At 49.7% G+C, this 22725-nt stretch overlaps 1 protein-coding gene across 1 annotated transcript in view; it reads right to left on the reverse strand.

Annotated features, from left to right (window-relative positions):
* The window catches only part of CARD11 (caspase recruitment domain family member 11), a 102596-nt gene that overhangs the window by 31508 nt on the left and 48363 nt on the right, over positions 1-22725 (reverse strand).

Raw genomic sequence — 22725 nt, forward strand, 5'->3', positions numbered from 1 at the left:
TTTTAAAAACAGCTTTGTTGAGATACAATTCATGTACCATATAATTCACCTTTTAAAAGTGTACAATTCAATGCTTTTTAGTATATTCCCAGAACACAATTCATTTTAGAAAATATTCATCACCCCCGAAAGAAACTTCCTACCAAGGGTAGCAGTCACTCTCCACTTCCCTCCAAGACCGCCCCTCCCCAGCCTTGGGCACTCACTCAGCTGCTGTCTCTGCAGACTTGCTTCTTCTGGCCAATTCACTTGAACGGGATCATACACTATGCGGTCTTTTCCGACTGGCTCCTTTTCAAGGTTCATTCGTGCTCTATGTAGCAGGTTTCAGTACTGCTTTTTACTGAGGAATACTTTTTCATTGTTTGGCCACATCGCACCTTGTTTATCCACCCGTCGATGAGTATTCGGGCTGTCTGGTTATTATGAATTGTGCTACGGTGAAGATTCACACTCAGGCCTTTTTTGTAGATGTGTTTTTATTTCCCTTGGGCAGATAGGCAGAAGTAGAATTGATGAGCCATATGGTAACTCTGTTTTAACATTTTGAGGAACTGCTAAACGGATTCTCAAAGTGGCTGCACCATATTATATTCCTGCTCACAATGTACACGGTTCAGATTTATCCACATTCTTGTCAACACTTGTTACTGTCCATCTTTTTTTTTTTTTTTTTTTTTTTTACTATAGCCGTCTGAACAGGTGGGAAGTGGTGTTTCACTGTGGCTTTGATTTCTCTAAAGACTAACGACTGAACATCTTATGTGCATATCGGTCACTTGTGGATCAAGAAATGTCTGTTCAAATTCTTTGCCCATTTTTGATCTGCATTGTTTTCATTATGGAATTTTTTTATGTGTTCTGGATACAAGTCAGATATGATTTGCAGATATTTCCTCCTATCCTGTCAGTTATCTTTTCATTTTCTTACAGGTATTATTTGTAGCATAAAAGCTTTTAATTCTGATGTAGTCCAATTTCTTTTTTTCACTTCTGGTTTTGGTGTGTATCTAGGAAACCACTGCTTACTTAATTCAAAATTATAAAGATTTACTTCTATTTACTTTTCTAACAGTTTTATACTTTTAACTCACATTTAGGCTTATGATGCATTTTTAAATTAATTTTTTGTGTATGGCGTGAGGTATGGGTCCAACTGTTTTTCACATGTGGATATTCAGTTGTCCTGGGGCTTCCTTGATGGCTCAATGGGTAAAGAATCTACCTGCCAGTGCAGGAGACACAGGAGACATGGGTTTGATCCCTGGGTCAGGAAGATTCCCTGGAGGAGGAAATGGCAGCCCACTCTTGCCTGGAAGATCCCATGGACAGAGGAGCCTGGCAGGCTACAATCCAAAGGGTCGCAAAGATTCGGACGTGACTGAGTGACTGAACCGTGCTTGCACGTGCGCGTGCACACACACACACACATTCAGTTGTTTCAACGTAGTTTGTTGAAAAGATTCTTCTTTCCCCACTGACTGGTCCTAGCACCTTTGTCAAAAATCAATTAGCCATAAAAGTTTAAGTGTTTATTTCTGGACTGTCAATTCTATTCCACTGATCTGTCTCCATTACTGTAGATGGATAGCGAAGTTTTAAAACTGGGAAGTGTGAGTCTTCCAATCTTGTTCTTCCCATTTCAGACTGTTTTGTCTATTCAGGGCCCTTGGCAATTCCATGTGAATTTTAGGACTCAGCTTGCCAATACTTGCAAAACAAACAAAAAATCTGGGATTTTGACAGTGAATCCACTGAATATGTAGATGAATTTGAACAGCAGTACTATCTAACAGTTACTTGTTATGCTTCGAGAATATGGCTTCCCAGGTGGTGCTAGTGGTAAAGAACCCAGCTGCTAATGCTGGGGAGGTAAGAGACGCCGGTTCAGTCCCAGGTCAGGAAGATCCCCTAGAGAAGGGAATGGCGACTCACTCCAGTATCCTTGCCTGGAGAACACCATGGACAGAGGAGCCTGGTGGGCTACAGTCCATGGGGTCACAAAGAGAGTATGGACTGCGTTTCCACGAATTCAGGCCTTGAACTTCTCTCAGCAATGCACTGTAGCTTCCAGTGTGCACTTTTGCTAAATTTATTCCTGTGTTTTATGGATGCCTTTGCTCCCCCCCCCCCGCCAATTTCCCAGGCTGGAACTTCTAACACAGTGTTACATGGAAGTGGCAAGAATGGACATCCTTGTCTTGTTCTTGGCCACAGGGGAAAAGCATCCAGTCTCTCACCATTAAGTACAATGTCACCGGGTTCAGTGCGGGTGTGTTTCAGACATCCTTTATCAGGTTGAGGAAACTCCCTGAATATTTTTGTCGCAAAAAGGATGCTTGATTTTGTCAAATGCTTTCTCTGCATCCATTGAGATTACCATATAGTTTTTAGTTTTGATTCTATTAATATATTACATTAACTGATTTTCAGGCATTAAACAAACCTTGCATTCTCACTGTAAATCCCAGGTAGTTACAGATTTGTTGGATTTGGTTTGCTAGTATGTTTTTGAGCCTTCTGGTGTCCATAGCTATGAGAGATTCGTTGGTACTGTTCTTTCCTCAAGATGTCCAACTGGTTTTGCCATCAGGATAATGTTTACCTCATGGAGCAAACTGGGAAGTGTTCCTTCCTCTTCTACTTTTTGGGAAAGTTAATGAAGAACAGGCATACTTTTGTCTTTGTTTGGTCGAGGCTTTTCTTGGTGGGTAGGTTTTTGATTACTATTTCTTTACTTGTTGTCGGTTTGCTCATATTTCCTGTTTTTCTTGAGTCAGTTTCAATAGCTTGTGTCTTTCTAGGAATCTGTCCATCTCATGTAAGGAACCAAATTTATTGGAAACAGCGTTCATATTTTTCTTTTATTTTTATTTTGCCTCATTTCTTTAACAAGGTTAGTAGCAGTGTCCTTTCTCTTATTCCTGATCTAGTAATCTGGATCATCTCTCTTTTTTTCTTGGTCAGTCTAGCTCAGGGTTTGTTGATATTTCAAAGAAGAGCTTTTGGTTTCACTGATTTTCTCTATTGCTTTTCCGTTCTCTAGCTCATTTATTTTTGTCCTGATATGTGTGACTTCCTTCCTTCTGTTTGCTTCAGGTTCACTTCGCTCTTCTTTTTCTAGTTTCACAAAGTGGAAGGTCAGGTTACTGATTTGAGATCTTTAAAAAAAATTAACATGTATAGCTATAAATTTCCCTCTGATGTTGCTTTAGTGACACCAGTTAAGTTTCCATATGCTCCATTTCCATTTGCCTCAAAGTAAAATGGGAAAACCCAAACGAATCTTGTGGCCAGCCCAGTGCCTTTGGATGTAAGGTTTTTCTCCTGCAGATGGTATATAAGAGATCTTATTGTTTTAATCTAATCTGACAATCCCTTAATTTCTATTGGTTTATTCATTTTAACTGCTGTATATATTATTCCATTGCCATAATATACCACAATTTATTTCTTCATTTCTCTAAAATGGATATTTAATTCCCCCCCCCCCCAATTTTTTACTTGAATATTTAACATTATTTGTAGTTGGAAAAAATGTAAGCAATCCAGACATTCTTCAGTAGATATTCTATGATCCTTTCGCATTATGGAATGACATTTGAACATATGTGGTAACATAAAGATTCCAAGGCATTGTTTTTTAAAAAGTAAATACATGCATATATTCATACATGCGGTATAATTTAAAATGGATTTGGGGACTTCCTTGGTAGTCCAGTGGTTAAGAATCTGCCTGCCAATGCAGGAGATGTAGGTTTGATCCCTGTTCTGGGAAGATTCCGCATGCCAAAGGACAACTAAGCCTGTGCCCCACACTACTGAGGACCACAGCTCAGACCGTGTTCTACAACAAGAGCAGTCACCGCGATGAGACGCCTGCGCGATGAGACCAGAGAGGAGGCCCTGCTCGCTGCAGCTAGAGAAAGCCCGCACAGAGCAGGGAAGACCCAGTGCAGCCGAAATTAATAAGTAAATAAAATTGAAGACAAATATATATATATATATATTTGGTCTTTGTCCCTGGTTCTGGGCAAGGAGCTCCAGGATTCTGAGAGGGATATCCCTCGGAGGGATAGAGTATTTTTTGGATGATAATAAGATGACTCTTGGGTAAGGGGACCCAGGAGCTTCAGGATGGGAACTGAAAAACCAAGCGATTATAAGGTTATAACTTTCCAGGGAGAGAGGCTAGAGACTGAGTCCAGTCACCATTCCGAGAATGAGTTAATCAATTATAGTTACGTAATAACACTTGATAAAAATCCCTGCACAAGGGACACAAAGAGCTTCCAAGTTTCTGAACTCAAGCCCCTGCTGGCACGGGTGCCATCTCAACGCCAGGGAACAGACGCCTCTGTGTCCGGGGGCTCCTCGCGGGTGCTTTCATTTGTGTCCTTGACAATAAACTGTCGTAATAAGTACAGTGTTTTCCCGGGTTCTGTGAGTCATGCCAGCAAACACAGCACCTGGCCAGGAGCCTCCGGAGACCCTGACTCTGGGCTTCGGAGCCAGAGTGCAGGCGGCCCGGGGCGGGGCCAGTGTCCGAGGTGGGGCAGGGGGCGGGGCCAGTGTCCGAGGTGGGGCAGGGGGCGGGGCCAGTGTCCGAGGTGGGGCAGGGGGCGGGGCCAGTGTCCGAGGTGGGGCAGGGGGCGGGGCCAGTGTCCGAGGTGGGGCAGGGGGCGGGGCCAGTGTCCGAGGTGGGGCAGGGGGCGGGGCCAGTGTCCGAGGTGGGGCAGGGGGCGGGGCCAGTGTCCGAGGTGGGGCAGGGGGCGGGGCCAGTGTCCGAGGTGGAGCAGGCGTGGGGGCCGAGCCTTGGGCCTGCGGCGGCCTGGCTGTCAAGTGTTGGAACTGAGCTGAACTTGTGGAAAATATGACACGTGCTTGGTGTCGGGAAAACCCCACACATTTGGTGTCAGGAAAATAACACAATGCAGTGTAAACTCACTCATGTAAGGCTGCTCCTGCTGCTACTAAGTCACTTCAGTCGTGTCCGACTCTGTGTGACCCCATAGACGGCAGCCCACCAGGCTCCCCCTGGGATTCTCCAGGCAAGAACTGGAGTGGGTTGCCATTTCCTTCTCCAATGTATGAAAGTGAAAAGCAAAAGGGAAGTCGCTCAGTCGTGTCTGCCTCTTCGCGACCTCATGGACTGCAGCCTACCAGGCTCCTCCATCCATGGGATTTTCCAGGCAAGAATATTGGAGTGGGGTGCCATCGCCTCATGTAAGGCAACACCTGTAATTACACAGGTAGGGCTGTGTGTGTGTGTGTGTGTGTGTGTGTGTGTGTGTGAAAGAGGAGAAGGCCAAAGAGAAACAGGGGGACAGGCGGGGAGCAGAAGGGGAAGGAGGGAGGGGGAGGTTTGAGAGGCTCTGATTACAATGATCCTGCCTAAGAAGCGGGATGAATTCTGAGGTCACTGGGCAGGACAACTTGGATGTTATCAGTACTATTTACAACACACACGTTTCATCGAATTACTTGTATAGTTTGTAAAAAGAAAAAAAGAATCAATAACAGAGATGATAGCGAGTCTAGGGCAACAGAGACAGCACTATCTAATATGTTCCTTCCCGCTCCCGTCCTCAGACGGCCACAGAGCTGATGTCTGTGCGTGTGTGCTAAGTCATGTCTGACTCTTGGGACCCCATGGACTGTAGCCCACCAGGCTCCTCTGTCCATGGGATTCTCCAGGCAAGAACACGAGTGGGTTGCCATTTCCTTCTCCAGGGGAGCTTTATGACCCAGGGATCGAACCCTCACCTCTTATGTCTCCTGCATTGACAGGTGGGTTCTTTATCACTGAGTCACCTGTCTGTCAGCTGTTTGTTAGAATCAGACATGGAACAATGGACTGGTTCCAAATTGGGAAAGGAGTACGTCAAGGCTGTATACTGTCACCCTGCTTATTTAACTTATATGCAGAGTAATCATGCAAAATGCCGGACTGGATGAAGCACAAGCTGGAATCAAGATTGCTGGGAGAAATACGATAACCCTCGGATATGCAGATGACACCACCCTTATGGCAGAAAGTGAAGAAGAACTAAAGAGCCTCTTGATGAAAGTGAAAGAGGAGAGTGAAAACGCTGGCTTAAAGCTCAACATTCAGAAAATTAAGATCATGGCATCTGGTTCCATCACTTCATGGAAAATAGATGGGGAAACAATGGAAACAGTGAGAGACTATTTTGGGGGGCTCCAAAATCACTGCAGATGGTGACTGCAGCCGTGAAATTAGAAGACGCTTGCTCCTTGGAAGAAAAGCTATGACCAACCTAGATAGTGTATTAAAAAGCAGAGACATTCCTTTGCTGACAAAGGTCCATCTAGTCAAAGCAATGCTTTTTCCAGTAGTTACGTATGGATGTGAGAGTTGGACTACAAAGAAAGCTGAGCACCAAAGAATTGCTGCTTTTGAACTGTGGTGTTGGAGAAGACTCTTGAGAGTCCCTTGGACAAGAAGGAGATCCAACCAGTCCTGAATATTCAAATAAGGACTGATGCCGAAGCTGAAACTCTGATACTTTGGCCACTAGATGCGAAGAGCTGACTCACTGGAAAAGACCCTGATGCTGGGAAAGATTGAAGGCAGGAGGAGAAGGGGACGACAGAGGACGAGGTGGTTGGATGGCATTACTGACTTGATGGACGTAAATTTGAGCATGCTCCGGGAGTTGGTGATGGACAGGGAAGCTTGGTGTGCCACAGCACGTGGGGTTGCAAAGAGTGAGACACGCCTGAGCGACTGAACTGACTGAGAGAGAGAGTGGGGCGAGTGAGTGTGCTGCGGGCGATTAGCTAGAAGGTGCACTGGAGTGGCTGGGGGCCGCACTTGGCTGCAGTAAGGCGCCCAGGCAGGTTGGGGCTGCAGACGCAGAGAAGGTGTAAGGGAGGCGGAGGAAGTACGTCTGCTGGCGGAGCTGCAGTGAGAGGCCCCGAGGACCCTCGAGGGGCGGCCGGCGTCCTCTCTGAGCGTACCACTCCACTTCCCAGTCCCGGGTTCTTGCTCCGTCAAGAATCTCCCCACTAATCTGAGCTGTTCGAAGTGCGCTTTTGCTACAAACAACCCAAGCACCTTGAGTAAAAATATGTGCTATTATGAGCAACAGCTGGTTTACAGAGGTTACAAATGAGGACATTCCATCCAATGACCTTTGCCCTTTTGCTCATATCCTAAGCACTGGCCACCTGGGTCACGTGGGGAGAGTTCATGGTTCAGTGCAACACAAATACGTCTCCTACCAGCGCTCGCTCTGCCGATGCGTCAGCATGATAGTTTTCCATTCACAAGGGAAAGTATACTCACCTGCACTATTTTCAAAGAGTCAGCACCCTAAGAAGTTGACTCAACAAGTCATTAGGCGGGTGAACCCCGCATTGTCCATCCCCTTTTCCTGCTTACAGAATCCCTATTGTCTTCAGGAACCAGGTGGCCTCATGTCTCAGGGAGGCTGGGCCACTTCTGAGCGGCAAGAGGCGGATCTGTTTTTGGATTCTACCTAACAAGGTGGTCTTGTTTGAAGTCAGACTAACTATGTGACGTCTTTATGGCCTGTAGAACCTGCAGGGAAGTCTGCTGGGGGGCAGCTCTGGTGCTCTTCCCTGACCTTTGGTAGGAACACAAGGACAGGGTGCAGTCCTTGAGCACTGAGATGCTAGTGTGTGAATGAGTGTGTGATGCTGGGATTGCTGCAGCCATCCTGTGGCCTGAGGACTCCTCTAGAGAGAACCTGGGTCTCTGGTGGTGTTGCCTCCTGGGTGTTCACCCACAGGCACCTGTCTGTGGTTGAAAGAAACCTGCTGAAAAACACGTTGAAGGCTCCCAGGCCACGTTCTACAGGAAGGGCCATTTTGCGCACCTATTTTTTTTAAAGTTCTTTATTATGTTTTGATCACAGAATGTGGGATCTTAGTTGTCTCATCAGGAATTGAATCCACACCCTGTGCAGCAGAAGGGTGGAGCCTTAGCCGCTGGGCTACTCGGGAAGGCCTTTGCTCACCTTTTTACAGGCCAAGGAGACTGCCGGCCAGTGGACAAACTCCGTGGCAGCTGCTGGCCTCACGGCCCTTCCTCACTCACTGGAAACATGGATTGCGTGGACCTTCTCTGCTATAATACAGCTTGGCATCTCTGTCTCGACCTCCAAGCTGAGGCCTCCGGCCAGCCCCTACGGTCGCGTCCCAGCTGACTGACTTTGATTCTCCGCCAGATGCCCGCTTGCTCAGCACCTGCTTCCTGCGCCTGCCTCTGCCTGCAACCTGCCCCTCTCTGCTCCCCTGGCGAGTCTCAGGAAACCCTCACTTTACGTTTATTTTACATAAAGGAGATGATGTGACGTACCTGGCATAGGGTCGGCGCCCGGCAGACGGGATGTGCCCGCCCGTCCCTGAGGTCTGACTTCTTTCTACTCCTGGCCGGGGCTGGCCCTGCCCTCAGCCAATCTCCTGGGTGTGGAGTCTTGCGGGCCGGGATCTGTGAGGGGGAAGATGGTCCGATTGAGCACAGAGAACCACCCAAACAGCGAAGGGGGGAAAGAACGAAATGATCCCGGAGCCCACGTCTCTGCAGGGGACGGACACGCCGTGGACCGGGGCCTGGAGCTGCACCCACAGACAGCGGGAAGGCCACCGACCCCGGGTCCCGACACTCGGGCATGGAGAGAAGGCCGGATGGTAACCGTGGGGCTGCTCGTGGCCAAGTGCAAGCCCGTCAGAAGCCTCTGACTGAAGCATCTGCAGAGCAGAGCGGTTCTAATCAGCTGCTAACTCATCAGGTCAAAAGTAGCAAACCACGCTCCCGAGTCCAGAGGGTTCCCTTCACTGAGAATCACGTCTCAGGCACCTTCCCCTGCGGGTTTGGGCAGCAACACGCCGGTGCTTCCCCGTTCCTTGTGGTGACCGGCAAGGTCATCTTGTCCATCAGCCCCAGGGGCCCAGCTGGGGCTGTGGGTTTGGGGCGAAGGGCGGCTGGGGAGGGGGAGGAGGGGCAGATGCTTGTCCTGACAGCTGCTGGGGTCCTCTGGCGGCGGCTCCCACAGCTCCACTCGGAGCTGACGGGGACCCAGGACACCATCGTTTAATCAGAAACTTGCTGGGTTTTGGCTTTGAGGATTAATCACAGGTGACACCAGATCTCCCAGGGCTGACAGAAGCTCTTCCTGTCGGGTGTCAGCTTGGATAGGAGTGAGCTGTCACAGACCCTCAGCCCCAGGGGTGGGGGGCGGGGGGACGGGCTTCTCTGGAGGTCACCGTCTCCTTGGTCTGCTCAGCACCATCCTCAGGGCAGGGCTGGCCTTGCCCCACAACCCCCCTGCCCAGGGAAATGACGCTTCTCTGTATTTGCATTAAAAAAAGAAAAATGCACTTGCATTTTTCCTCTCTTATAATCTGAAGAAAAAGCTTTAAGAAAATTAATTGTAAGAGAGGTTTTAATTGCAGGAAAGGGAAAGCAGCTTTGTGTAGGAAATGGCAGCCCACTCCGGCACTCTTGCCTGGGAAATCCCACGGACAGAGGAGCCTGGCGCGCTACAGTCCACAGGGTCGCAGAGTCAGATGCAACCAAGCACACACCCACACAATTACCAACTTGGTCCTAAGGTCGGAGAGAGGATACGTTTGCTGAGAGACTGACTCATCGTTTAACATTCAGTTGGTGGAAACATCATCCCTGTGCTTACAGACTGTTTACTCTGCCAGGCACTTAGCTAAGCCTAACTGCTGGAGAACTCTCTGAGACAGGGGGTTTCATCACCATCACCAGCACCAGCACCACCGTGACCATCAGAACCACCATCATCACTACAGTACAGCCAAGAAAAATCAAAAAATGACAGGTTCAGAGTCATAATTAGCGTGGAAGGCAGGATGTGGACTTCCTTTAAATCACAAGGCATTGGCCCCCCACCCCAGTCCTCTTGCCTGGAAAATCCCACGGATGGAGGAGCCTGGAAGGCTGCAGTCCACGGGGTCGCTGAGGGTTGGACACGACTGAGCTACTTCACTTCACTTTTCACTTTCATGCATTGGAGAAGGAAATGGCAACCCACTCCAGTGTTCTTGCCTGGAGAATCCCAGGGATGGGGGAGCCTGGTGGGCTTCCATCTATGGGGTCGCTAAGAGTTGGATATGGCTGAGCAACTTCACTTTCACTTTTCACTTTCATGCATTGGAGAAGGAAATGGCAACCCACTGCAGTGTTCTTGCCTGGAGAATCTCAAGGGGGAGATTTGTCGGGGAGCCTGATGGGCTGCCATCTATGGGGTCGCACAGAGTCGGACACGACTGAAGCGACTTAGCAGCAGCAGCAGCAGCCCCTAGAATTGCCTTAAAACAAAAGAGAGTTCACCTTTTAAACGACACTAACCAGTAGGTATGGGGCTTCCTTGATAGCTCAGTTGGTAAAGAATCCGCCTGCAATGCAGGAGACCCCAGTTCGATTCCTAGGTCGGGAAAATCCCCAGGAGAAGGGATAGGCTGCCCACCCCAGTATCCTTGGGCTTCCCTGGTGGCTCAGCTGGTAAAGAATCCACCTGCAATACGGGAGACCTGGGTTCGATCGTTGGGTTAGGAAGATCCCCTGGAGAAGGGAAAGGCTACCCATTAGTGTTCTGGCCTGGAGAATCCATGGGTTTGCAGAGAGTTGGACATGACTGAGCAACTTTCATTTTCACTTTCAACCAGTAGGTGTATGTACAAAACGTCCCTGAAATATCACTTTAACAAGTGTTAAGACAGAATTAAAACCAAGCTCTTAAGGTAGCAGAGCAGAGACTGGCTCAGGATTCAAAACAGCTCTTGCTTCTCAAAGGAGGAATCAATTGCTTGGTGAGTTATGAGCTTCCTGTCATCGGTATTATCCAAGCACAATCAGCCAGTGACTATTTGCCCTCCAGCAAAGCCCACTGTGCGAGCAGAGCTTGCAAGAACAGTTTGTGTTGCCTCTTACATAAGAATAAACAGACAGCCAAGGACCTCTTGTTCGAGAAAAGTCTCCATATGAAAGGAAGAGATCGAAAGAGACAAACTGCCACAAGGAAGCTGTAGGAAGCTGACAATGCACAGAGCAAGGGAAAATTGAAACAAAAAAAATCCAATAATTAAAATCCGTGAAGAGATCAGGTAAGATACTGCAACCACAGAACAATGCAGGGTGCTTTGACAAGGGAACAATCAAAGAACAAGAAAAAGCTCTTAAGAGATTAAAATAAAGTTAAGTGGAAGCTTAAAATCAATAGAAAATTTAGAAGATAAAGTTGAGGAAATATCCCCAAAAGTTAACAAAAAGTTAAAGAGAATGAAAATAAGAAAGGAGGACGGGGAGTGAGGTCAATTTAGGAAGTCTAATATCCAATAAAGTGAAATCTTAGAAAGAGGTTACAGAAGCATGCTTCCTTTCTTGTATGTCTTGTGGGGATACAGTATCAATTATGGGATGAAATTATCAGGGACGCTAGTATTAGAGGATTCTCCACGTGCAAAAACAAGAGCATTTAGTTTTGAAGGGTCCTTTGAGTGCTCAGTACAAATCAGTGGAAAGGAACCTTCTCGGAGTATCGTTCTGAAATTTTAGGGCACCAGGGAATAAGAGAAGACTCTGAAATCGTCCTGGGAGGAAACATCAGGCCACGTGCAAGGGACTAGAAGTAAGTTTGGCATCAGATCTTTCAACAGTGATGCTGGAAAGTGGGGGACAGTGAGGTGACGCCTTCACGTTTCCAATGGAAAATACTCCTAAACCTAGGATTCTATACCTACCCAAACTATTGTGTGTGAAAGCAGAATGCCGCTGTTTTCAGAAAGGCAAGGACTCTAAACATCTAGCTTCCATGCATCCTTTCTTAGGAAGCTACTGCAGGATATACTCCAGCAAAATGAGGGAATAAAACAAAAATATGAAGGCCAGGAAACAGAGCAGCAAGGAGTGTTCCAGGATGACAGGGATGCAGCAAGGAGAAGCTGGCCAAGACTGCAGCAGGACCATGGAGGGTCAGGGGAAATAATGCATGGTTAGCTGATATCCTTGATAACTTAGGAAATAACATCATTAGGCAAATGACAGGTGTGAGAGTCAGACAGAAAAAAAATTGAGGACAGGTATGATTTAAAAAGCCCCAGCAAATGAAAAGAGAGGCAATATTAACTTTGGACAAAATAAGAAGATAAGAAGGAGACGTAATCCCAGCACACAACTTGCCTCAACTCGAACAGTATTTACCTGGTCATGATAAAGTAACAGGTGAACTGATCAGAATGTTCCAAGACGATGGCGGGCGGAGTGCATGGAGCGGGGAACTAGGAAAAGGGAGATAAATTACCATCTACCTAAAGGCCTGTCGATAAATGTCTTAAAACTGGCACATCACTAAATAGCGATGTAAGCCCATTACTTAGAAATAAGGAGGTTAGGAGAAGAAAGCAAAATGGAGAAGGGTTAGAAGTGGCTGCCCCTGGGGGTCAGCGTATGACAAGCCTATTTCACTTTCTCCCCTTCATGGATCACAGTCACAGTGAAGGGTCTTGCTTAACTCAATGAAGCTATGAGCCATGCCGTGCAGGGCTACCCAAGATGGACGGGTCATAGTGAAAAAATCTGACAAAATGTGGTCCACTGGAGGAGGAAATGGCAAGCCACTCCAGTATTCTTGCCAGGAGAATCCCATGAACAGTATGAAAGGGCAAAAAGATACGACACTGGAAGATGAGCCGCTGGGGCTGGAAGGTGTCCTGGGGAAGAGCAGAGGGCAGCTCCAGAAAGAATGAAGTGGCTGGGCCAAAGCGGAAATGCTGCTCAGCTGTGGATGTGTCTGGTGGTGAAAGAGAGTTGGACCACAAAGAAGGCTGAGTGCCAGAGAATTGATGCTTTCGAACTGCGGTGCTATAGAAGACTCTTGAGAGTCCCTTGGACTGCAAGGAGATCGAACCATTCGATCTTAAAGGAAATCAACCCTGAATATTCACTGGAAGGACTGATGCCGAAAGCTCCAATACTTTGGCCCCTGATGCAAAGAGTTGACTCATCAGAAAAGACCCTGATGCTGGGAAAGACTGAAGGCAGAAGGAGAAGGGGGTGGTACAGGATGAGATGGTTAGATAGCATCACCGACTCAACGGACATGAATTTGAGCAAACTCTGGGAGAGAGTGAAGGCCGAGGACCATGGGGTCACAAAGAATTGGACGTGACTTAGTAACTGAACAACAATTGCTACTTTAGTCTTGAACTCTGCTTGACGTATGTATTACCATGGTTGAAAAAAAATAAAAAATAACATTATGTCAACATTTGGAAATATGGGTCAGGCATTTAGGTATAAAGAATCAGTTACTCCATTCTCTGCACACTTACTATATTTCACTTTTTGTAAAACTTGTCGGACAGCTCACCCCTTCATAAATCAGATGTACTGAGTGTGTGCAGGGCACTTCACAGATGCCACCTGGCTTTACCTTTGCAGGAGCTTGCTAAGATGAGTTTTATTATCCCCATTTTATGATGAGGAAGTCGGATCAGAGTTAAATACCCTGGTGAGACCTCATACCACTAAGATTCCAAAGCAACCCTCACCAACTGAGCATCATCTGGTCTTAATTAAACCAGCCACAATCACAGCTAACACTTACAAAGCATAGCATCCAATCTAACCAATCAGACTCCTCGCTTCCTGGGCTCCACATCCTACTCCCTCATTTTGCTGGAGCATATCCTCCAACACCTTCTAGGAAAAGGCACACGGCCGTTGCCATAGGCAGACATTGCCTAAATTCACGTGTGGACTTCCCGGGTGGTCCACTGGTTATGACTTTGCGTTTCAATGCAGGCGGTGCAAGTTCAAAGCCTGCTCAGGAAGCTAAGATCCCAAATGCCTCATGGCCAAAAAAGCCCCCACATAAAACAGAAGCAGTATTGTAATAAATTCAATAACGATTTTTAAATGGTCCACATCAAAAAAACAAAAACAAAAACAAAAACAAAAACTTAAAAAAAATGCTCTGGATAGCTAAGACATGGAAGCAACCTAGATGTCCACCAAAAGCTGAGTGGATAAAGAAGCTGTGGTATATATACACAACGGAATACTACTCAGCCATAAAAAGAATGCATCTGAGTCAGTTCTAACCTATCATACAGAGTGAAGTGAGTCAGAAAGAGAAAAATGAACAATGTGTATTAACGCAGATATGGAATCTAGGAAGATGGTGGTGATGAATGTATCTGCAGGGCAGCTATGGAGATGCAGGCAACTGAACAGACTTGTGGACACAGTGAGGGAAGGAGAGGGTGGGGCGAATGGAGAGAGCAGCGTGGAAACACACACACACCGTGCGTGAAACAGCCAGCCAGCGGGATTTGCTATATGACACAGGGCGCTCAGGCCTGGGTGCTCTGTGACAGCCTGGAGGGCTGGGAGGCGGCAGGGAGGCGGGAAGGAGGGGACATACGTATACCTGTGGCTGACTCACGCGGATGTATGGCAGAGACCCGGACGGTATTGTGAAGCAATTAGCCTCCAATTATAATTAAGTTAGAGAACTGGACATGGAACAACAGACTGGTTCCAAGTAGGAAAAGGACTACGTCAAGGCTGTGTATTGTCACCCTGCTTACTTAACGTGTATGCAGAGGACATCATGAGAAATGCTGGGCTGGAAGAAGCACAAGCTGGAATCCAGATTGCCGGGAGAAATATCAATCACCTCAGATATGCAGATGACACCACCCTATGGCAGAAAGTGAAGAAGAACTAAAGAGCCTCTTGATGGAAGTGAAAGAGGAGAGTGAAAACACTGGCTTAAAGCTCAACATTCAGAAAACTAAGATCATGGCATCTGGTTCCATCACTTCATGGCAAATAGGTGGGGAAACAAATAGGTGGAAATAGGTGGAAACAGTGGCTGACTTTGTTTTTGGGCTCCAAAATCACCGCAGATGGTGACTGCAGCCATGAAATTAAAAGACGCTTACTCCTTGGAAGGAAAGTTATGACCAACCTAGACAGCACACTGAAAAGCAGAGACATTAATTTGCCGACAAAGGTCCATCTAGTCAAGGCTATGGTTTTCCCAGTGGTCATGTATGGATGTGAGAGTTGGACTATAAAGAAAGCTGAGCGCCAAAGAACTGCTTCTTTTGAACTGTGGTGTTGGAGAAGACTCTTGAGAGTCCCTTGGACTGCAAGGAGATCCAAGCAGTCCATCCTAAAGGAGATCAGTCCTGGGTGTTCATTGGAAGGAGTGATGCTGAAGCTGAAACTCCAATACTCTGGCCACCTGATGCGAAGAGCTGACTCATCTGAAAAGACCCTGATGCTGGGAAAGATTGAAGGCAGGAGGAGAAGGGGGTGACAGAGGATGAGATGGCTGGATGGCATGACCGACTCGATGGACATGAGTTTGGGTGGACTCTGAGAGTTGGTGATGGACAGGGAGGCCTGGCGTGCTGCGGTTCATGGGGTCACAGAGTCGGACATGACTGAGCGACTGAACTGAACTGAACTGAACTGAAGTTAGTGAAAAATGGTGGATGTGGATGATGTCATTTAATACAAGCAGCCTGTGAGGCAGCTGCTACTACTGGCCCCAGTTTACAGAAGAGGAAACAGGTTCAGGGGGTTCAGCCACCTGGACTGTGTCTGCTTCGCCTTTGTACCCCCCACCACAGCCCCACCTCCCTTATTCAGCACGGGGCCTGATTCTTCAGAGGTGCTCAATATATATCTGTTGGGTGAAAAAAATACAAATCAGATCCTGATAAAATAAACAACGAGGCTGCTACCACATCAAACGTCAAGCCCTGTGGAAAGAGGGACAGACGCCTCTCCCTCTCTGCGAGCCGCCCCAGCGCAAAAGCTCTGCAATGAGAAGGGGTCAACAGTCAGCTAGATAAATGCGCCTCTGGTTAATTGATCTGCCTGGATGATAGGAACGAGAGGCTTGAGATGGAAGGTTTAATTATTCCAATGAAACCTCCACTTCATTGAAACGACTTCTGGCAAAAAAAAAAAAAAAAGGGGGGGGGGGGAAAGCCGAGGGGGAAAGATTATTGAGAAGGATAATCTCCTGCCTGGAGACGCGGGGACACACCACACTGTCTGCTGTGTTCCCAGCCTTGAAGCGAAAGCTTAATGGAAGGGAACCAGAAGCAGCCCTTCCTGGGTCTCCTGCCCCACAAGTCCTTTCATTCCTGTGGAAAAGGGCACTGAGAGACGCAGCTAGAAAACTCCTCCTGAAGATTCTTCTCTGGCGTCCCAGTTAACTCTTGACCTCTGTCTGTCTCAGCTCGTTCAACTGAAATATTGGGATGATAATACTTCCCATGAATTAATGTGTGTACAGCAATCAGGAGAGCTTCACTGACTCATATTGTGAAAGCAGCAATTATTATTTTAAATTCACAGCGCAGTGGCAGACACTGCCAGCAGCCAACCCAATATCCATTCTCTCTCTTTTTCATAATAAATGGCCCTTCAAACACATGTGTGTGTGATACACAGGCTTCCCTGATGGCTAGCAGGTAAAGAATCCACCCACAATGCTGGAGACTCAGGAGACGCAAGTTCAGTCCCTGGGTCAGGAAAATCCCCTGAGGAGGAAATGACAACCCATTCCAGTATTCTTGCCTGAAAAATTCCACGGACAGAGGAGCCTGGCAGGTTACAAAGCCTGGGGTCGCAAAGACATGACTGAGTGACTGATGTACACACACACACACACATTCACACACACACACACATATACACACACACACAGACATACACAGACACACACATATATACACACACATATACACAGACACACACACAGATACACAGACACACAGACACACACACAGACACACACAGATATACACACAGACACCGAGACACACACACACCGAGACACAGACACACACACACATTCACACACACACACATATATACACACACATACACAGACATACACAGACACAGACACACACATATATACACACACATACACACACATATACACAGACACACACACAGATACACAGACACACAGACACACACAGACACACACACAGATATACACACAGACACTGAGACACACACACAGACACACACACACACACACACACGGTTGTGCCGGGTTTTGGTTGTGGCATGTGGGATCCAGTTCCCTGACCAGGGATCGAACCCGGGCCGCCCGCCATTGAGAGCATGGAGTCTCAGCCACTGTGCCACCTCGGAAGCCTCTCCACCCTCTCTCTGACTAACAGAACCCCAGTTCTGTCTGGGGCATTACTGTGCCCACCTTTAAAAAACTGCATTTCTAGCCTCCCTTGCAGCTGGCATTGGCGGGTGTGTGACAGGGTTCTGGCCAATGAGCTGTGCGTGGAAGTTTCTGGATGACACGTCTTGGAAGGGTCTGGAGAGGGGATGGAATCAGGCGAGAAGCATTTTCCATTCGTCTCTGTCCTCCTCCCTGGAATGTAGGTGTGATGCAAGGAAGCAGAGCAGCAATCTTGTGAGCGGGAAGCTCACACTCGAACGTGGCGGCACAGGGTGCTAAAAGGACTTTGGGTTCATGCTAACCTTTGAGTTCTTTGTTCATGAGAAGAATAAAATCCCTAGTACGTATAAAACCCTGATTTTGTTTCTGTTAAAACTTGCAGTCAGCAATTGGTGCAGGCAACAATCGTCCTAGCAGATACATTTAACAAACAAGATCCAAGCCTTTTGAGAAAATCACATAGCTTCCAGCCAGCCAGACCTTTAAGTCTTACAGTCTGAGCAACTTCCTTATCTGTTTGCTCCTGTTCCTTTTTTCTCCCTAAATACAAAACCAGAGTAAGCACGAAATCAATAAGAACTAAGTGCTGCCCACGGACAAAGGCCTGCAGAGGACGGAAACAAATGGCGTGACTCGGAGGGGGACCTCCTAGGAGATGGGGCACAGCCTGGGAGGCGGTAAGCAACACCGCACCGCTGCGGCGCACAGGCAGGACGGTTGGTTCATCCTGCTCTTGGGTCCCGCCTCAAGTCCTGAGCCGTGCCCTCAGCTTTCAGCCAGTCTCTGCTCACGTCTCCAGCCTCCGTCACACCCACTGGAGTCCACCTCTTCTCTTTACTCCACTTGAGTTCATATGCAAACCCCCCACCTCGAGTTATAGTCAAACTTCTCAGCCGGCACCCGAGGCTCGCCCTGCCCCGCAGCCCAGGGCCCTGCCCACCACCACCCGGCCCTCCGGCTCTGCTTCGGCCGGACGCTCAGCGGGGTTCTCCACCCAGGTGACCTGGGCAAGGGGCTCATGGCCTCTACAGAACGAGAAGGTTTCAGCTTGATAGCTTTGGGGAGAGCGGGGAGCATCTGTGGGTAGCCAGGATTTGGGGGTGGTGGGGGGACACGGCAAGCACGGCCTCCCCCCGCAGGCCCTGCCTCACATCCAGATGTCTGCGGTGGCGTCTGACTGGCAGCCAGCAGGGCAGAGCACTTGGGAAGGGCACACACCTCCTGCATGACCAGAGGGTACGCTTTGCCCTCGCCGCCCGCCCGCTCTCATTTTTCTCCCACCGCTGTAGAGAAGCTTTTGTGAAAAGCGCAATTAGGAATGACAGATTTAAATTGTTCTGAAATGCGTATCAATTCATCACGTTGGCTCTCTATGAGCATTCGCCCTGTCTGGATTCCAGAGCTTTGCACACACACGGCACAGTGAGAGCTCCGAGGGCCTCCGCGAGCCGCAGCTGGACACCCCTCTGCCAAAGCCTAACGGCAGCATGCGGTCGGGCCCCTCTCTCACTCCTGGGCAGCGCGGCCTTGCTCAGGTGTTCCCTCCTGCGGGCACCTTCCGGGCCTGGTCAGCAAGCCCGCCTCGGCCACAGGGGGCTGTCAATTCAACCACTGGCTGGTTCCAATTCTGGAGCCCTCTGTGAGACCCTGAGCACCATCTAAGCTAAATTCTAGCACAGGAGAGGTCGGGGGGAAACCATGAGCTCCTGTCTGGCCTGGGGTCTCGGGGAGGCCTTCTGGAAGGGGCAGAACTGGACCTGGGGCAGGCCCAGTCCTCAATGTGAGTTCTGGCCCACGGAGGCCTGCTGCCGCGAGTCTCCCGGGCGGGCGGATGAGTGCGGAATGAGCCCAGAGGCCCTGAGAACCTTCTAAGCGAAAACACTGGGTCCTTGCCTTTCGCAGGAAAGGTCACCAGCATCATCAAGCAAGAGCCCCACTTGGAGAGCAGCCAAGAATGAGAATCGGAAGGTTCTATGGGAGCCGCGTGCAGGTGTGAATCTTCCCCTTTCTCTTCTGCTCGCCTCGCCTGGCTGCACGGGAATCCCACGGGAGCCCAGGACAAGGTGACAAGAGGAGGCCAGGCGGGGCCTGAGGCCTCTGGACGCCCGCGGCAGGGAGCGGGGAGCGGGGTAAGGTCTGCAGAGTTTGGTAACAACAATACGTCAGCGTCGACCTGTGGAGCCCGTCACGCAGCCAGCCAGTCACCCACTCATCCATCTAGTGGATTCAACCGCATTAAGAACCTTAGACGACAGAAGACCAAGAAAAGAGACTCTGAGAAGGTTCAGGAGAAAAGAAGACAAGGGCAAGTGAGGATAGCACACGAGCGACACATTCAGGGACGGGCATGACTTAGCAGCAGCAGAGCAGAGCAAAGAAGGCGGAGAAAGGAACTTGAAGGAGCGAAGGTAAGAAAATCTTGCAGATTCATCGGAAGGAGGGGTTGAGAGAAAGACGGGAGCAGAGGCTGCTGAAAGAGGAGGAGGAGGACGGGCCTGGACCGCAGCCGCCCGGCCCTCATCACAGAGCCGAGCTTCAGCTCTGAGAAGGCACGCCAGCCAGGCATGGGGCGGGGGACTGCAGGTTGCCGGAGCTGCCCAGAGCCACGTCCTCTGAGGCCTCGGGCGGGCGGGCTGCACGCAGAGCGAGCACGGGTCTCTCCCTGCTGTGTTTGTCAGACACCCTGAACACCTACTTAGGATCGATGCAGCGATCGATTTAAAATGCATTTCTGGTTGTGGGGCCGGCTGTTTCTTGAAATGTCATGGGGGACAGGTAAAGGCGGTAACACCCCTAAACACATTTCCCTGTGTTTGAAAATAAGCCTGCCAACGGCTTCCATCAACCAGGTTAGTATCCAGAAAGACACACATCAGGTTTTCCTATACGGACGGAGGGCGGTGATGTCGGGAGTGGTGGTGGGGTGTTTTCGCTTCCAGCTCTCTTAAATCCCCCATCATCACCCAGGGAGAGCGCCCACTGCTGAAATCAGGGAGGCCGGCCCGGCCACGGCAGGGAGGCCGGCGGGAGGCTCGAGGCTCTGGTTTTCCCCAGCTGCACTGGGCTCCCAGCGGCTCTTCCTAGAAAGGCCTCCGGGGCTGGTCAAAAATGCCGGTGCAGGAAGCTGGAGGCCAGGCTTTCGTGTAGACCTCAGACTTCCGTGAACACCCCGAGGTGTGCGAGGCTTGAGGTCAGAACTGTACTTTCTCAGACCTCAGTCCCCTGGGCAGATTTCCAGGCAGCAGAGGAAAGCAAAGTGGGAGGAGGTTTGAGGGCTGGGAGAGAGTGACTCCTTCCACTCTCGGCTCAGGGAGCTGCGGGGCCGGGGTTCCATGGGCAGGCCCCCAACAAAGAGGTGGCTCCTGCCCTCCAGAGCTGAAAATACATCGTGCTTGAGGGTAGAAAGTGCCACGGACCTTTCTTCCCTCGTGGGGGTGGGGAGCTTTGCACGTGGCAGCCGGCTGACGGGCTCACTTGGGTTTCGCTGGGCCTGCATTTCAGATCTAAGCGCCAATCTATCTTCCAGTCCCAATCAGTCGTGGACTGGAAGGCTAGAATATACCTCCCTCCAGCTTCTGACTTTGGGGTCAGAGCCATCTTGTCACAAACCATGAAAATGCAGAAAAGCCATAGGTCCCCCATCCTGCCCTGAGAACCCTTCGGCTGCCTCCACTCCCCTCAACTCGTCACATCAGCGTGACGGCAACCCCCGCTTTTTTGCAATGGGCTGCTTCCCTGGGGCCCTCCCGGAGTCTGAAGGACACGCTGTATTTTCAAGGACAGCCCATTCCAGCCACTGGGGCGGGGGCTTCCCTAGTGGTCCAGTGGCTAAGACTCCACGCTCCCAACGCAGGGCGCCAGGGTTTGATCCCTGGTCAGGGAACTAGATCCCACAGGCCACAACTAAGAGTTCGCAGGCCCCACCGCCCTCAGTAAATAAATACCAAGAACAAACCATAGCAAAACACAAGTTAGCCACTGGGGCGCGGGGGTTCCAGTGGTGGAATCCTAACACTATGAAAATGGACAACCCACCAGGAGCCGGCATTTGGGTGGGGGGTCAGCCTAACATGTCACGTTTCAGCGGTAACAGGAGGTTTACGGAGACCTCCCCCCGGCTGACCCTCAGAAGGCGCATTGCTGGACCAGCTGCATGACGCAGGCTGAGCCGCAGCAGGCTCCCGACACCCAGTGGGTTGGAGGTGGCGTCCAGATCCCAGGAGGGCGCAGAATGACTCAGTAACGAAACCCACAGCAAACAGCGAGGGTGGAGCAGGAAGGGCTAAGAAGAGACCGCCGTCGGGCGCAGAGCTGGGGACTCGCCTCCGTGAGTCCCAAGTGGTGGATTGGTACATAATTTAGACGACTCCAGATCCACTCCAAACCAAGGTCCTGCCTCCCGGCGGGAAAGGAATTTTCAAGGTACCAGCGCTGGAAAACTGCAGGACACAGCGGTGAGTTTTAGTTTTTAACTGTGCAGGAAAAACAAAAGACGCGCCTCACTCTTCAGCGCGTCTGAACAGGACTGAAGCCACGAACGGCAACCACCACCATCTCCTAATCCTTCTGGGACCAACGACCCAGGCTGGGGTGGCTCCAGACGCTGGATCTGTCCAAGTTCCCCCTCCTCCCCGGGTCTCGTGGCAGCAACCCAATTTACTGGAGACATTTTTAGAAGAATACAGCGCGCTAGTCGCCACCATTATTACAACAATGGCGCTTCCATGCGAAGGAAGTGAAATTTGAGCCAGATTTTCTGTCCTGAGATGTTCTGCCGAAGAGATGGCGTGTGAGTAAGTTAGTTGCAATGCCTGCATGGAGCATCCACCACTTTGGGAGTGAAATAGGCTTGTGCGTTCCATCAAGCATCAGGCTTTCGAGAGGGAGAGATGCTTAGACAGGGTCTCTCGACTCCGAATGAACCCCCAAATAAACAGCTCTCTCATGGAACGGGGCCCCCCTCCCTGCCTCCCACCTCCCTCATTTCAATTAGCTTTCTGTTATTCCAGCTTCCTTTCCCTTTGGATCATCAAGGCTGGCTGTCACTGATTGCTAGAACGTCAGGAGCAAACGGCAGACCTCTCCCACCTGGCCCTCAAAGGGGTGGCACGGAGTTGTCACGGCCATGGGACAGAACTGCCCTGGGAGTGGGCAGGGCCACGGGCCACGTTCCCGTGTCTCCCACTTCCTTCTCCAGTCCTGGCAGCCTCGAACCCCCACCACCAGTGACCCTTCAAAGGCAGACATCTTATACACACAGTGGAATACTATTCAGCTGTAAAAAGGAACAAAGGACCGACCCTTACACGGACAAAATCATCGAACGCATCGAACTGAGCAAAGAAACCACACTCCAAAGGCCACACGCTGTGTTAGGCAGTTGATACAAGAAGTGCAGAACAGGGTGATCCACACAGACAGAAAGCAGGTTGGCGGCGGCCAGGGGCTGGGGCGGGGGGCAGGAGGGGTGGCT

Source organism: Budorcas taxicolor, chromosome 2 (genome assembly GCF_023091745.1).
Source record: "Budorcas taxicolor isolate Tak-1 chromosome 2, Takin1.1, whole genome shotgun sequence".
NCBI lineage: Eukaryota > Metazoa > Chordata > Mammalia > Artiodactyla > Bovidae > Budorcas > Budorcas taxicolor.